Below are 17,490 nucleotides of genomic sequence, written 5' to 3' on the forward strand. Positions count from 1 at the left end.
CATCACTTTTAGCAAAATTATGCTTACATGCAGACCACTGCTGTAACATGGCACATGGTACTGAAAGCATGTGCTTCCTGCACTTCCCTGTCCCAGGAAACCTCACCTTGACCTGGAGGAGCCACTGACCAGGAGCTCTCCCCCCGTCCCTCAGCCCCACAGCTCCAGGTGCAGGATGCTTCCCGGTGTGCCCACCACCACCACCCAAGGCACTGCTTGCTCGTAATACCCATCCACTAGAAAAGGATGAAACAACTTACAGCAGTTCAATGTGCCAAATCATTACCTGGCAAAAATGTGGGGTATGATCATAGGGAAGAAGATTCAAACAGCCAGGAAGGGCAGGAGAGACATTTCATTCAACACTTTTCAGATCCTGAGCTAACGCGTACGAGCCACCCACCACTAACTCCAGTTAAAGCACTCTATGAACGTGCTGTGGTCACCTACAGCTGCAAGAAGCAAACAGAAAAACTTACAGCCTCCCGCTTTTGTCAAGTTCTCAGCAAAAAGATGCCTGTACCTATAACTTGGTAGTTATAGAGCTCCAGCCTGACACCCGAGGCAGGGACCACTGCCACCCAAGCTGGGAGCAGGGAGATTGGGTGCTGCAACGACCCGGCAGCTCCCAGCACAGAAAACCACGGAGCTTCCAGCACAGACAAAACATAGATATAACTTCTATATCTAAAAGTGCAACTGGATGCTATTTACCCCAGAAGCGCGGTGCTCCTCGAGGAAGAGGAGCCGCATCAGCCCATGCTACGCCCCGCGCTGCCACCACTGGGCTGCTCCCAGCATCCAGAGCACCCAAGTTAGGTCGGACGTTTCCACCGTACGCTGCAAACCGCTGTGTAGACATCATCATGCCGAGCGCTCGGTGGTGACACACGTTCCCATACCGCAGCTCTTGTCTCCCCTCTAGTGGCTGGCCCACCACAACCGCTCACAGGTCTTCTGCTGCCGCTGCCAGCGGCGCCCAGGGCCGGAGCGTGTCCCCTGGCACGGCCAACCCGAGCGGCGCGGTGGTGGTGGTGGTGGTGGTGGTGGTGGATCCTCAGCCCTCGCCCAGTGCCACGGTTGGGATGGGATGGGATGGCGTGGCACAGCGAGAAGGCACGGGGAAGAAATGAGCACGTCTGGCGGAACCGCAGCTCTTCCACCGCCTTGGGTGCCCAAGGCTCCCATTCGTGTCGTCAGGTGAGCACAGTCACCATTTAGTACGAAGAAGCTACTTTTGTTACTTTCATAACAAAATGATTTATTTCTCAGGGACCTGAAAGAATCAGGCATTCGGTCACTAAGAAACATTCAAACTTCTCCTGTCCAGAGACCAAGTTACGTGTCTGACAACCATGGTTTTGCCACCAAGGGTCAAAATCAATTCTAGTGATCACCAGACAAGTCAATGTCTCAGTGATCTTTAATCAATTTTACCAAGCACTAAACGGCATGTGATGCTCTCCCCATTCTAACAACGGCACACAAACATTAGGAAAAAAAAAAAAAAAAAAAAAACTTCACATTTCTTCACAAGTCATCTTTAAAAAAAAATATCAAATTTCTTTCCTTTGGTTGCCAGTGCTAAAATATGCTAACAGCATTAAGGCAAGGGACGACTTGCAGAGCTCACAATCTGTATTCAGCATAATTAGCAGATGCCAATTTAACTTATTACTGCTTCTTCCTTTCTATATTATAAAAAGGATGTCAATGAAAACCTGTTATCTAAATGACTGTTTTCTCAGTGCTGATATAAAGCAACAATCATGGGAAAATACAGTCACAGAGCATGTGTTGGGAAATATCTGATTCTGAAATGACATTATAAACAGCGACATTATAAACAGCTACTGTAAAGAAAGAAATTAATGCCTTCAGACAGGACTTTCCTCTCTTCCTTCACACTTCAGATTTTCAGACTGTTTTTAAACAGAACTAATTACATATGTGGTGGCATTCCTAGTTAGTCAAATACGCGAGACAACATTCAAGGTAAGGCAAAATCAGTAAAGGAGGTTGCTCAACTGTCTCAGCTACTGATTACTATAAAGCATGAGAAACAAATACCCTTAAGATGCATTTTCCAGTCAGAGAACTAACAGTAAGTAAGACAGAACAGAAATACCTAGGAAAGAAACCAAAGCAAGTCTTAAAAATAAGCCTCCTCCAAAATGGCAAATAATGCACTGTGTCATAGCTAAGGGGACAGTTACCGAGTGCACTTCTCCTGTCTGCAAAGCTAAAACACATTTCATAAAACAAAGCCCTCTTGAACTAAGAGGGAGGCTGTTGAAAGATGCATACAGCACACACACATGCAAAAAAAAAAAACAAAGCACCCCAACGTTATGGATTAAGTAGGTTTCTAACCCAGAAACGATATAAAGATCCAGTCCAGGCATCACTTGCTACTACTTGGGTTGGCAAAGATGCCCTCCCACTAACATTTCTGCACATTGCAACGCAGTGCAAAAAATATTTTATTAAACTCTCTTCTGACTATCAGGGCTGAGTTGAAAAGCCTTGTAAGGCTATGCTTCTCTGCAGCTTTATTCAATTTCAGCTGTAACTTCATTTGTTACGCTGAACAGAAAGTGTAAACTTCACCCTTCACAAGAGCTAAGGAAAAAAAAAAAAACACCATTTCATACTCTCCCGTAAGTAGTATGTGTAAAGCACGGACCAGAACCGCTGCACACATACCCCCAATTAAATTGGTCTCTGTGGAAACTAATAACTTTCCACAGTATGCACTGTAATCCAAGTAATAATTTTAAACAGGCATAAGCTGCAGCGTGCTGAACTAAGGCATTCTTACCTTGCAAAGAGTGCTTGAAGATGTTTAGTTACAGTAAAAGAGGAGAATGTGCACGCCGCCAGGCATTGCCCATGTACGAGGGTGCATGCCTTGCCCCACACATGCGCACGCACACACCAGCCCTGCGTGTGCTTCCTAGGTAGAGAAAGAGGAGCAGGAAAGATAAGCAGCAGTGATAATGCCCCAGCTTTATGTCTCAATCAGGGGCGAGTCAGGCAGGAAGAACCATTTGAGATGAAAAAGGGGGGGAAAAAAAAAAAAAAAAAAGATTACTTTTCTTCCTCTGGATGTAAAGAGCTTTGCCTGGATGATCTGTTAACACCTTAACACAGAAATCTTCATAACCCACCTCCCTCACCAGCCAATTAGTTGCACATGTCAAATGACTGCACAAACAATGCACAAAGACTTTAGCAATAAAAAAAAAAAAAAGAAAAGAAAAAAAGAAGAATCCCTTACCTTTTAGTCAGAGTAAGTGACAGATAACAGGCACGAGAAACTCAGTTGGCACAGTTGCTGTACATATTTCTCTGCGGACTTCTCTTTAGTGGTCCCAAAAGCACTGAACATAAAAAAACTCCAGCCTGCCTGCTTCATTCTTCAGCAACAGAGATACATGCTGTCACGGTAACAAGCAAAAGCAAAAAGAACTACAGATCTTAGGTTTTTAAAGCCTTTGTGTTTACGGGGAAGAAAAAAGAGGGAGCAAGGGAAAGAAGGAACAGAGCAAACACTTTTTCTAAGAGAAATCTGGTCTTGGCTGCAGAACTAACCACAGCACAGGATCGTTCAGTTTGAATTTCCCTGTTTCCAAGCTCCTTGGGAAAAAAAAAATCAGTCTTTAGGAAGGAAAAAAAATCAAATGCATGGATTGGGGGAAGGGAGAGGAGGAGGAGGAGGAGGGTACTGCTCCTATGTGACATACATATGGAATGAGCATTAGAACAATGCTGACAGGACAGCTAAGCAACTGCACTCTGGGGCAGCAGTTTTCAAAGCAGAGCTTTTGCAGCTTTGCAGAAAGGAGAAGAAAACAATAAAAAAAAAAAAAAGACTCCGCAAAGGGGGAAGAAAAAAAAAAAAAAGAAAGAGAAGGAAAGAAAAATAACAGAAAAAGAAAGGAGCTGTTAATTCAAGATGAGCTGCCGGACTTAAAAAAAAAAAATAATAATGAAATGAGTTGCTTAATTTTTGAAAGGGGGGTGGGTGGGAAACGCCGCGACTGCTTTCCAGCGACGCAAGCAGAAGCCTTGGTGTCTGGTGCACTTAGATTTTATGCGGCGCGCAGCGGGTCCCCTCCTCCTCGCCTGCCTCCCTCCGCCCTCCCAGCCTTGGAAGCTCTTGGTCCCAGGGGGCCGGAATTCCAGTGGACCCAATTAACACTGTACTTCGCTGGCTCCTTGGTATGATCGATATTAAATAAGCTGAGTTTTAGCAGCACTGAAAAATAAAGCAGCCATGTAATTTGTGGCTGATGGAGGCTGCGGGTTTTTTTTCCCCCCTCCTGTTTCCCTACTCCCCCGGTCTCAAAAGGATCCAACACGGGAAAAAAAAAAAAAACAGAAAAGCATGTGCCAGCGCCAGTGACACAAGCTGCATCAGATATTTGTTAGAAACTTGATAGAAGCAGAACATCGGCTGCTCATTTCACTAGCTTCGCCAGGACTTTATTAAAGTGGATTTACAAATCAATGGAAGGAATCCAAAGGTTCACAAACGGGCTCTTTCATCAGGTCCGCCGCCTGGCGTACAGGAAGTTTGCTGAAGGGGTCTGGGGGCTGTTTCGCCAGCACGCTTGTTTCAAATGGACTCCCAACAACATGACTTGTTTGGTTTGGTGAAAGGAATGCAGCAAGAGGTTCGCCGCTCTAAGGGAATGCAGCCTAGTGTGTTTACTGCTTCATTCCCACAGCACGTGCTGCAAGGCGCCCTACAAATTGGGAATTATTTTAATTTGAAGGGGGAAGTGGTTGGGAGGCAGTAACCTTCTTTGCTCCTGTTTTCCCTGATCTATCAATCACAGATTGCCACGTAAAAACAATCTACTACAGGCTCCTCTATAGAGGAAATGCAATTACTAGCATTAACTCTTGCCGTCACAAATTAATACAATACAGTCCACAGCCAACTGCCTGCAAGCCATTAATCAAAGAATAAATGGGTGGTTTGCTTAAATCCAACCTGTCTGAAATTCTCAGGTTAAGAATGCCCCTTCCCCTTTCCAGATTTCTGCTTGTCTGTGGAAGTCAGCAGTGAGAGAAGGCAAAGAAAAACATTTTTATTTGCTAGGTCCAGGACAAATGCAAGCTAACAACATCCAGCAGTGAACCTGCTTACAAATACACGGTTTTAGTACCAGCAGTCGCTTTTGCTTTTTTGTTTCTGGGGCAGCCATAACCTTCAAACCAAACCTAATAAATAGCACTGAGCAAGATCCTTGACTGAACAGCTGGGTTGACCAGTGACTTGAATCCATTTTGTTAAATTAATGCGAGATTGCGTTTCTGTATGAGTAAGATCAATTAAAAATACTCATAAAACCATGCTACTAAAGGCAGTGAAGAGTTAAATTAATTAACTGAAAAAGCCTCCAATTAAATAATGCTAAGGTTACGATTCTAGCTGAGGAAGGGAAAAAAAAAAACAAAAACAAAAAACAAGAGCAGGATGAAATCCTGCTAGTCAGTGACTACAAGTAGTAGCTCCAAATGCCACAATGTTTGTCACAAATTCTTTATGATGCTTAGTAAGATCTTTTACAGTTTGACCAATGTGGATTATGCAGATATTCTGAGCAGTCGTCAACCATCCGACCAGGTATCACAAGCCAAAGGCTTTTTTTTTTTTTTTTTAACATGGGAAGACCCAAAAGAGCACCAGTAAATTGCTTATGCAGACAAAGTCCATGTTTCTTGAGCTACCGTCACTCCGGGCTCCTGTACGCTTGATGAAGATGCTGTTCTTTACATTTATTGACTTCACACATTTAATCTAGCTGACTTGTTTTTTTTTGGTGCAGGAAGGGTCAGGAAGGAAATATCCCTAAGTAACGCAGCACTGAGCAGTGAAATGCTGGGTCAGAATTTGAATGAGGGCAAAACACAGAAACATCTGCAGGACGTCAACAAAAATGCTGCAGAACCTCATGCTCCATAGCTGTTATTGACCCAGCGCTGCAGCACATCAAACACAGTCCAGATGAAGGATTTAAAATGAGAATCAAAGATCACTGGTAACAGTAACCGCACCGTCCAGAGTCTAAAAAATTACATTTGCCCTTCAGTCCCCTATTCTAAATTTGGAGGCAACGTGAATTGGTTGAGCATCCCCAAAAGTGGCCTCAACCTCGTATATTATGCTTCTCTTCGCAAGGGACCAAAGCACTTTGCAAGAGCTCTGCATCACCTCTCGATGTGAGAGCATACACAACCCACCTGCCAGAGGAGAAGTGCCCTCCTTCCACGAGAGCCTGAGCTGCACAAAGCCACGCTGCGGCCAGGACAGCAGAGGGGCTCCAGGAAAGTCTTGCAAATAAGGGACATGCTCTCAAGGGGCACCTGGCTATGGCTCTCTTCTCCACAAGCTGCTGGATACCTCAAGCCCCATCTGACAAAAGGCAGGGAAAGCTCACCCCGGCAATCAAATTATTTTCACAGAAAAACACTGTAATAACATAATCCACTGAATACATCCAGGCTGAAGAGGTCCAGTGGGTAGCTGCATTTTGGGAAAGGTTGAGGTTTACAACTGCACAGGGGATCGTAAGTGCTCTTAGAACCCATAAAGGATCCATCAGTCGATCTGTCATCTCAACACTCCCAGGCACTAGGAAAGTCTTTATTATCCCCATTTTAGAGATGATGATTTGAACACTGAAAGCCTAAACTGCCTCCCCAAGGAGATGCAAGAAGTGCTGGAGAATAGCAGGGAACTGATTCCAGGCTTTTCAAGTCCCTTAACTGCGAAGACAGTTCTTGTTTCAAACACAAGCAACTAAATTTGACATATTTTGAAAGTCAAGCTATTTGTTCCTTAAAAAAAATAAAAAATATCAGCATCATCCTAGTCTACCTTTAAATATGAGCCAAAGCACAATCTATGGTGTTTAAGGAGCTCCTGCACTACTTAAAAAAATAAGCATGTGTCTATGCTGACAGGTTTTATTCCAAATAAAAAAAAAAAAATCATAATCCACTTTACTAGAAAAAAAGTCAAATATAATTCCCTGATTAGAATTACAGTCCCAGTTTCATAGAACATTTCAAGCCAGTGGGGAATTGCACAGAAGGACACCCCGCGGGTGTGGAGAAAAACGGACAGAAAACATATCTCAAAATAACCAAATGCACCGGGATCAGCCCACGTTATCGGTTTACCTCTGGGCAAAGGAAACAATTGTGAGTGCCACTGCGGAGGTCCCAGTTCCCAACCGCCCCCACGCTGGTGCCACTGGTATTGCTGGAGGCAGCAGGAGGAGGCTGGAAACCTCTCCGAGCAGAGGCGGCCTCCAGTGACACCAGGTTGATAAACCACAGGACAGCGTGCTTTTACCTTAATGTGATTTGGAGGAAGAACATGACTTTCATGTGAATAAAAGCAAATTCTGAGAAAAAAGACAATGCTACAGAAGCCATAATGGGTACCTAACAAAAGCCTGAGCTGGAGAGAGCTAACAAAGGAAAAGAGCTGCTACCAAAAGAGAAAGAAGTCAGTATTTACTACTTGAAGGCAGGGACTAATGACTGCTAATGGGGCAGCACCCAGAGGAAAAGCTATAAAGATTTTTCTTTTTTTCTCCTTCAAAAACTGTATTAAGCATCAGCATTTACAAGGCTCTGTGGAGAAGTACAACCTAGCCGGGTGCTCCTCAAGAACCTCTGACAGAAACTGCAAACATGGGAGATTAGCTACGTAAGGATACACGGTGTAAAACAATTTGTAGCAGCTAATCCACTTTATTACAGGCATCGTCAACTCTGTTCATTATCTAAACCTTCCGATTCAACTGTTCCTGTTCTCAAAGACTACAGCCCTTGGCATATTTAAAGTTGCTTACATTTTCTTTTTAATATACATATTTGGATTATTAAAAGGCAAATCGATTGATAGGCCTAACCCTTTAATATCGGGTTTCATATAGTACGATAAATACTAGAAATTAAAAAAAAGAAAAATATTTAACTAAATAAACCCTGGCTTCAAAACACTGATACTTAGAAATATTGGTGAATACAAGGCAATGTGGTCTTTGCTCCAGAATGCGAAAAACTCTCTGTGGATATTTTAAATATTTACCAAATGAAGGGGATGCGTATCAGGTTGCAGAGCTTTGGATTGCACATGGTTTCAAGAGATGACAATTCACGTCAATCTACATCAGTTGGCTTGTAGGTTTGTTTTGTTCTTTTTAATTTCTAATTACATTTTTATAAACAGAATGAACACAAAAAGCCAGAAACGAAAAATAAAATAAAGGAAAAACTACTAGTGAAGGCACTTAACATCAGAGAAGGTTAGTCGAAAAATTAGGATTTACAACTACACAATAAACCACAGTGAAGTTCAGCTGACTGATGCTCTGCACTACGACGTGTTGAGCGCCAAGGATAAAAGGCCAATTTCCCATTTGAAAATTGGGTTTTAGGAACTTGCAGCAGCCAGGCTGTAGGGCTGGGTTTTTACCCTCCAGTCACAGAGGGATGCCCAGTGCACCCAAACGGAGCCGTGGCTCCCGTTTCAACTACCTGAGCTCTCTGGTGGGTGCCCGCACAGCCCCACTAAATGCAAGTGGGTCACGGCACCCTCAGCCAAAACAATCAGTCCTGAGCCAGATGATCTGGGAGTGAGGAAACCTTGTCCCAGCCCTCGTGCTGCCCAGAACCTCTCCAAAGGCGAGATCTGCAGAGCGAACAGGACCTCGCACTGCCGCGGTGTACGGGCCAGCAGGATGCGTGTGGTGCCTGTCAGGTCCCTCCCTCCACCAGCACACGTTTTCTTCCCGAAACTTTCCTCAGGTCTTGAGATCCAAAAACGAAGCTCGCAGGTCCACCTGCAGGCACTCTTGGTTCATCTGCTGGGCTCCTCAGATTTCCATAAATTCAGGGCCCCATGCTCCAAAAGCATGGGCAGACACTTCTCTGCAACTCTGGAGGATCCTGAAAGCCTGCTGAAGAAATAAGTCAGCACTGTGAGCGGGGCTTGGCATGTCCTGCAGCCCACAGGAGACCCAAGCTTGGCATCCAGTGTGTTAAAATGCACCAGCGTTGGTTAAAGTTTCCTTTCAATCTCAGCACCTCCTCCGCCTCCGTACAAATGATTTTTGAACTTTTTAGGGTGCCTTCTTTTCACTGCTGACTACAAAGGCTCTTGTTTCAGCTCACCAAATTACCTTGCTGCATGTCATTTTCACATATTTTAACTCCTGAGTGCGTGGGTACAAAGCAGACCCTCCCAAGAAAAGTACCGTGAAGTAAGACCAAGCACAATCTCAAAAAGCAACAGGTTATTTCTCACCTTTCCCACCTGAGATGCTCGTTCCCTCCTAGCAAGGTGTTGGTGCTGTACCTGAGATCTGACTACAGCACAGATAAGCAAACCTAAGCTAACTGCAACCTAGGCTGAAAAGCATTGCTGCTCCCATCAGTGAAGCTACAAATACCAGCACAGACCACATAAATCTAATCAGGACGCAGCGGGCTCTGACCACTGACCATATCATGATAAAGCATCTGATATCGTGACTTCACGGCCACCACCACCCAGGCAAGCTTGGTTTCAGCTAGCTGGGGCACTCGGACTAGAAATACCTGTAATTTACTGGGAAGGAAGGAGCTCCTTCCAGAATGAACTGAAAGAAAAGAAAAATTACTGGAGGAAATTCATAACTCTTAACTGCAAGCCCTTGGCTCCCCAGGCAGGCGGTGCAGGACGACTCCCGGGGCAGCTGCCTGGCCCTGGGATGGCACCACGTCCCACAGCATGCTCAGGGTTACGGGACCTGCCTCCCACCCCCACCCTGCTCACAAGGGCAGGGGCAGCATTTGCATGGAGCGCTAAAGGAGGACAGCTCTTGGCAAACAGCTTTTCTACACCACATCTCCAGTCTCCCTTCCCTGTCCCGACGGCATTACTGAGCTTCAGTTCTTCCCGTGCAGCAAGGAACTCGTTCCCCTGCTGGTCTGGCAGGGCGATGTTGGGATGAAGCTGCCTCAAAGGCAGAGGGAAACTGGTATCGTAACATGTAGCCAGAAAAACCCTTTGGTTGGTCAGGGCACACCAGCACCTCCCTGCTGGAAAACCACCAACATGGGCCCAGATACCGGGGAGGGAAAAATAAGTACGAATAAAAGCATTACAAGTACCTAAGTAAATTGCTATGTAGTGGTCTGCGATTCCACAGGGAAAAAAAAACACAACGTATTATAATGATATGGCTCCATAGCTAATTTTGGTTACTGATCTGTCAGGCCTTTCTATAGGATGCTGGCATACAATGTGGAATGTATTTTAAGTGTCACTTTGCTTGAATATATACCTCCAACACATGCTAATAACAGTTTAAATGTAAAACCCTGCCACGTCACAGCTGCTCACGTCTATTACTTCTGAAGACAGAAAGTAACTGCTAAGCATCATTCTTCAGAAATGGAGAGAGAATGTGGGAAAAGAGATGGATGGATTTGGCAAGAGATCGCAAATGCCTAGGATTTCTGTCTCCTGCTCACTGCAAGCTTGCATACTTTATTCCTTCTCCAGTTTTATTTTAGCACCAACTTTTCTGAGCGTCTTTTGCAAGCCAGCTCAGCCCAGCATGAAGTGCGTTGGCACATTCCACCACCGCAACCCCGTCACTGTGGTCAAGCAGTCAAAATCCTCATCAAGTCGCATTTTCGGAATAGACGTTACGCCAGAGCAGCTGAAAGCACTCCCTGTTACACGTGGACGACTCCGGTGCAGCTTGTGGGAGGTCTTCGGGCACACCGGGAGGTGAGGACTGCCCGTGCCACCGAGCTCACCTCCCCATTTCAGGGGCATCTCTGAAGGTCTCTGGTCAAGCTGTAGCTCAAAGGTATCAGTTGAAGGCTGAGTAAGTAAGATGATAAATCTAAATCTCTCTTCTGAAGCCTTGTTTTCCACTGTTTTGGTATCACTTCTCTCATGGAAGCTCTTCTTTTTTTCTTTTTGACAAATACTTCATCATCTACGATTTGCCTGTACAGGCCACAATTACCCCTTACAGAGAAAGGGTGAGGAATAAACAGACACACCACCCTTACAGACCGTACCTTTCTAACAGGTTTCCAGCATAGCCAGACTGATGGACCCTTTATTAGAAGAGAGCAGATTAACGTAACTGCTTTATAGTTTCAACTCTTTTTGTCATCTTCAGAGCAGATGTTCTCCGAGTTCTGCCCTATTTGCTAAATGCTGTCAAGTGACAATTCCCATCCATTTTGGGGAGGACTCCTGAAGCGAACTGCATGGATGTTTAAAGAGACTTGTGCTTAGGACTACTCCTTCAAAGGCTGCGAGGCTGGTTGCCATGGTTGCTGGAGGCTAAACCTGGCAGGGCTGATGTCTTTATCAAAGCCAAGCCGCAGGAACGAGCCCTGAAGGCTGGGGATGCTCCACAAAAGCACCATCAGGGCTAGAGGTCCTGGCAACGGGAGCTGGAAGGGAGGAGGAGATAAAATGCAGCACCTGGTGAGAAGAAGGCAAGTGGGATGGTCTGATCTTGGTGCAGTGGTAGGAGGAAGGAACTGCCCAGTATAAGGGAAAGATAATAAGGAATCAGGCATTCCCCTCCAAATTAACGTTGGTGGAGATGATTCCGAGTTTGGCACAGTAACAGGCAGGCATCAGCTACCCGGCAGTTTGGGAGCAGGCAGTAGTCATGATCCCAAATCAAATCCCACAGGCAGGGAGGATGGGAGCTCAGTGGGTACACACTACTTCTCAAGACAGCTCTGAGCCAACAGCCTGAAGGACCGTCATGCCACTGGCTTACTATCCCCATCAAGGGTGTAAAACCAAAGGTCGGGAGAATCCATTATCCTTCGACAATTCCACGTTATTCTTACAAGAGATGAAAAACTACAGATTACTGCATTTCCCTAGCACTTCTTCACCTCCCTAAACCCACACAAGGAAGAGAGGAGAAGAGCAGCGGGGGCGAATAAATTTGTTGCACTCTTTGCATCTTGGAAAAGATGGTTCCTGTTGTCCTAAGCCATTTTGAACCCATCCTTCCTCAGCGAGCTGAAGGCCGTGAGCAGGGCTGGGACAGAGCAAGGAGCAGCTCCGTCGCCACCACGTGTGGCGTGGCTCGACTCTGTTAGCGCTCAATGGCCTCTACTCCAAAACTCAGGTTTGGACTGTAATAGCAGTGCTGTAAAAACAAGACTTTACAGCTCCTTAGCACTGCTCCTGCTCTTTTATCCAGAGCAAAAACTTCAGGGCAAAAGGCATCCAGGTCATTCCCTGCACTGAGCCAGCTCACATCCCATCTGGTGACCCAGTGAAAACGTGGCAAAAGGAAGAAGTGCTGCCCACAGTATCTAGCACTACGCAAAAACACGGGCAGAAAAAGACAGGGATGGGACAGTACGCAGCACACCCTGTGAGGTTCTTGTTATGGTAAATGATGGAGAGGACAGATCAGGGTTCACCGTATACAAAGCACAGAATTCAGTTACTAAACTACGCGAGTAATTGGGTTTATGGATGTTCCTGGAAGAGGCAGCAGGGAAGCCATCCTCTCAGGGCAGCTAAGTGCTTGACTTCTGTGGATTTTTATGTGTTTGTCAAACACTTAGATACTACATGCACTTAGAATCCTTTAAATAAATAAAATGCATCGGGATAGTTCAGCGCAAAAGGCGCTGTACCAATGCATGTTAACCACTTCCAATGGAAATTACAACAGTGGATAGGCATAGTAAGGGCAGCCAAAGGGAAGCCTAATAAAAATAGGATAGCAGGGAGAAAGAGGAGGAAATTTAAGACTGACAGCATTGCTGCCTGAAAGAAATCAGGACAGTAGATCTGAGAATAGCTCAGATCATAAGACAGAGAGGGAGGAAAAGCACCTCCGTTTTACCACGATTCGGCCAGCTTACATTTCATTACAGGCAATCCAGGATAGGCAATTGTGTAATCAAGAGCCAGACGGCTTTACTCATTTATAATTAATTCAGAGTACTTTGAAAGTGAGCTCAGAAAATAGCCAAGTGCTTCCCTTTAAGGGAATCTCTCGTAATGCTTCTGCAGGGCACCGCAAGCAAAGCAGTTGTTCAGCTGAAGACAAAAGGGTTTCTCCTGACATAAATGAATAAAATGTTACCACAGGCAGCGAAGCAGAGAACATGGCCCATCTTGAAGGAAGGCTTTAATCCAAACACCGGAGTTTTACAGTGAGAAACACCATTCTGGACATTTTTACACCGTTTTAAGGGTGGAGAGAAATCTCACTGCATTACGGACCGAGGTGGAGACAACTCAGTCTTCTATTTATTGTATGTGGCAAGCATATTTTTTGGCTCCAGAACCACAACCCGCGCTCCCATCTACCCACCACACTTGCCAGGAGTGTAGGTGTTAAAAGCCTTTATGGTTGCATTGGCCCCCGTATGTTCCCCACCCTCCCCAGCCACCCCACCGCGAACCGCCTCGACAGCAGAGCCCTGCGTCCCAGCGCTGCTCGTTTGTTCGGATCCTCAGGTATTCATTAGCTGTCCTGTGCCCACACAAATAATTCAGAAAGTTAAATGCCGCCTTCCGTTTTGCGTGGTTACTAATTTATCTACACTTAGCTTTTCATCTGTAATTCACATTGACATTAATGGAGAGACAAATATGTGTGTAACAGAACAGAGGCAGACCAAAATAAATGAGAAAAAATGTGGTCACCAGAAACCAATTATACATTCAAAACTGCATAGTGGAAACCACTGGAGTGTTGAAATCAAGTGAGGAGGAAAATGTACCAAAAACACACTTAGACTGGGGGAAGGAGGGGGTGCAGGGACATAGTTTCTAGTACATACAATCAGTCTCAGCCTCATGGAAAAGAATATAAATATTTAGACATGAACAGACCTCTTAAAATACAGTTGCAGAGCCTGCTGGCACATGGACAAACACACAATAAGCCCACCAATGTGGAGACACAAATCAGGTAAATCAGACATGAAATTGGCAGGCAACACGTGCAAGATGCGTTTTGTAAAGGCAAAATGTGTTCACCACCAAACACGAAGATGAATTTTCCAAGACAATCTGAAGCTGAACTGTAAAAGAAATAAACATTAAATATTTAAAGCTGTTCACCTAAATGCTATCACTTGGAGCACATGGTGGCTTTTCCTTCCACCAGCGTTCTTCTCCCTGCAACAAAAACCAAACTCTTTAAAGGGAAACACTTTAGCAGTCTTGCTACTTTGCAAGCTGAACATCTGCCCAGATGGCCCTGAAAGAGTTAAGCGCTTCAGAGCTCAGATATTCTCCTTCCCATGTCTCAGGATAAGTACTAGAAGATTTATGTGCAATGAATTTCCAATTACAGATCTCCACCAGCTGGGCTGTCAATCAGCCTGCCTATCCAGCGCATGTCTTTACCTCCCCATGTTCTCGTTGCTCATAGAGGCTCCTTCTCCACCCAGGAGCACACACAAAAGCATGTAATTCCCACATTCCTGCCAACCGAAGCAGGTTAAACGGTGCTTTGGTCTTCCCTTCCTCCTCCAGTTCAACACAAACATCATTTTCTCACCACAGCATCCAGGAGAACTATTCCAGCGATGAATCTGAGACACCAAAACCTATTTTAAAAGCAGAATGACATTTCCTCCAAGGCTTTTCCCATTAGCAGCCACTGGAAAGGAATGCGGGGTATGAGGGAAATCTGGGAGGGAAGCCCTAGGATCAGGACACGAAATCTTCCTACAATGGTACCCAAGGTCCATATACAAGGTTTAAAAAGGAAAAAAAAAAAATCCACTGCCCTAAGTTTCATTATGTTAAGTCTTTCATTATTATTTTGCCCAGGTAAAGAAGTACGAAGTTGTCAGAGAAGTAGCTATGGTAGCTTTGGGATCTCCAACATGCTCCTCAGATTCATCTAAAAGAGGCATTATCTCCCATTAATTACGAAATTACTTCCTGCGTCTCACCTAGTTTTTAGCTCAGCATACAAAAAGTGTTCATGAAAACAGGTGTCTTGCTCAGGGTCACCACCCACCACATTTTAATGGATTATCCTTTATTTCTTTAATACTCCGACTCGCTCTTAGCACCTCCGCACGTCCTTTACTTCATTTCTCAGCCACATGACTAAGGGAAACGCTGAATCAATAAACCTTTGCAGAGCAACACTAAGCAATATAACCAGTGATTAAATCTTGTTTTCAATGTAGAATTCTACTTGAGAAACATAATTTTAAAAAGCTAACCACAAAGCTCTGAAAAAATATTTTCCTCCCCTGTTTGCTAAGATCTCACTAAGCCGTACCCCTGAAATGAAAAAACCACAGACATGGCATCATCCCTGAGACTTCGCCTGTTACAACACAATATTACCCCAGGCTGTTGTTTTTGCACCTGCATCTCACTTCCTAACCTGGGTTACAGAGAAGATGATTCTTGAAAGGTTAATTAGCAGCTACGTAAACAGAAAATCCTTGCTATGCATCGGAGTGAATGTGTTTCACCGCAAGGGTTGAGCACCGTGCGAAGGGCAGGGCTTTGAGACGTGGTACCAAGCCAGGTCCTCCAGCAGGACCCGTAAGGGTTTTTTTTTTTTTTTTTTGCCTGCAGAGGCCTTACCAGAGCTCTCTGGAAATTTTCATCCAGGCTCGACTACCTATAAATAGCGAAGTGCAGCCCCCGGGGGCTGTGTGGCTCTGTGCTGTGGTTGCTCCGAGTTGCTAAGGAGATGGCAGAGCGACGGCGTGCAAACCGCGTGGGGGAACCCAGAGGAGAGCGGCACCGCTTCGGGGCTGGGCCCGGAGCCAGGCAGGTAACCTTTGGATCAGAAGCCTCCCTTGGAAAAAAAAAATAAAATGAAATAAATGGATGGAGACTCTCTCTGGCTTATGGAAACACTGGAAAACAAGCCTGAGAGAGGCCAGGCACGGGGAACATCAGGACAGGCATTCCCATCGACAGACTCCTGAATAATTATTACAAACCACCAACTGTCTGGGTTCTTGCAGCATCCCTGCTTCCTCAGTCCAGACCTGGGTTCTTTATCTCAGCGGAAAGTAATTATAGCCTATACTACACAGCACCTCTCCAAAGCAAAAGAAATTTTTGAATCCTTTTAAGTTACTTCTGTGTAGGCTTTACAAACACGACTGATATGCAAAACATCAAGCTTTGAACTGCAGCACTGGAACAAACTACCTAAAGGAGCTGAGACTACAGGATGACCCCTTATACTCACTCTTTTTTACATCTGAGCATGCACCCAAAACACTTGTTTTGGGCTAGATGATGCCTGAATAGAGACGAAGTCTGCTCAAGACACGGGAGGAAAATAAGGGTCATCCTGAATTAAGGTTATATGTAGATGTGACTGTCCATCTCAGCTGGTCGAATTACGTCCCTAAATAGACGATGACTCGCAGTCGCTGTGATGGTAGCAAACTTCAGCCAGACAGAGTGCACACCCTGACGAGAGGAGGTTTTGCATTTCCACAATGAATGGAGATATGATTTTACAGGGGTATATAAGGCTTACTTAAAGTTTATGCAGGAGCAACTTTGCAATTGCTCCTGGTGGACTGGAAAACAGCCTGGAGATAAAGATATCTATAACGAAAAAAAAAAATCTAGAGTAGTTTCTAAGAACAAAACCCAGAGGGAAACAGTAACAACGAAAAGGTGTAGGAATTCTTCAAAGAAACGTGAATGCAAAAGAGCCAAGGTAGCTCCTACAAACACTGCAGAAATATTTTGTTTTGTTATCCGCAGTTCCTCATGCAGATTACTTGGTTGTGATAGAAAATTAAATGCTTTTGTTTTCCAAGACCCATCCGCAGCTAAAACGATACTTCTTAGCAGAACAAAGGCAGTCTCTCTTGCCAACGTTGTATTAGCTCATCTCTCACAGAAAAACAAAGACTTAGCAGAAAAAGGTGTATTTTTCTCTGTGGCCACCGATGCTCCAAGCCACGGAAGTATCAAAGCGCATCTGACAGCCGCTCATTATTACGCGGCTGAAAGAGAAAACTGTACTTTTTTCTTTTCCCCAAGACAGCAATGAAACCACATTAGGAATATTTGAAACGAAAAGCACGCAGAACAACCGAGTGATTTGAACGTACTGTCTTCCATCTTTTACAGATGATAACGCTAACAGTAACTCACTAGCAACAAATCGACGGAGAGAGAAAGAATAGACGATCGCAGCTTATTTCCCAGCGAACGTATTCCATAACACAGAGGAGTGTACGATAGATCTGCCACCATCTGATCTCGACTGTTGTAAAACCAGTCATTCTTCCTTCGTCTGCCAACAGAGTTCAGAATTACTGGGGATATTTTTGGCAACCTTACGGACACAGAAGCGCTGAGGCGTACTCCCAGAGGACAGCTGAAAGTTTCTTAATAATTTCCATCTATTAGATGCCACTTTTGCACATTACTTGAGGACTGTCCAGTACGATTTT

At 44.9% G+C, this 17,490-nt stretch overlaps 1 protein-coding gene across 21 annotated transcripts in view; it reads right to left on the minus strand.

Moving 5' to 3' along the window:
* FAT3 (FAT atypical cadherin 3) overlaps nt 1-17,490 on the minus strand; it is a 419,605-nt gene that overhangs the window by 346,835 nt on the left and 55,280 nt on the right. For 13 of the 21 annotated variants that reach the window (XM_083840081.1, XM_083840079.1, XM_083840073.1 and 10 more), the window contains 2 exons: nt 3,281-8,987; nt 2,822-2,956 (listed from right to left, as the gene is read on the minus strand). The exons of 5 other annotated variants lie outside the window; for them this stretch is intronic. The gene's annotated coding sequence lies outside the window, so the exon portion shown is untranslated. Of the gene's footprint in view, nt 1-714; nt 2,772-2,821; nt 2,957-3,280; nt 8,988-17,490 lie in introns of those variants that run through there. 3 more of the 21 variants (XM_083840082.1, XM_083840062.1, XM_083840067.1) reach the window with 3 other exon arrangements.

The sequence above is a fragment of the Anser anser genome (genome assembly GCF_964211835.1).
Source record: "Anser anser genome assembly, chromosome: 1".
NCBI classification, from domain to species: Eukaryota; Metazoa; Chordata; class Aves; order Anseriformes; family Anatidae; genus Anser; species Anser anser.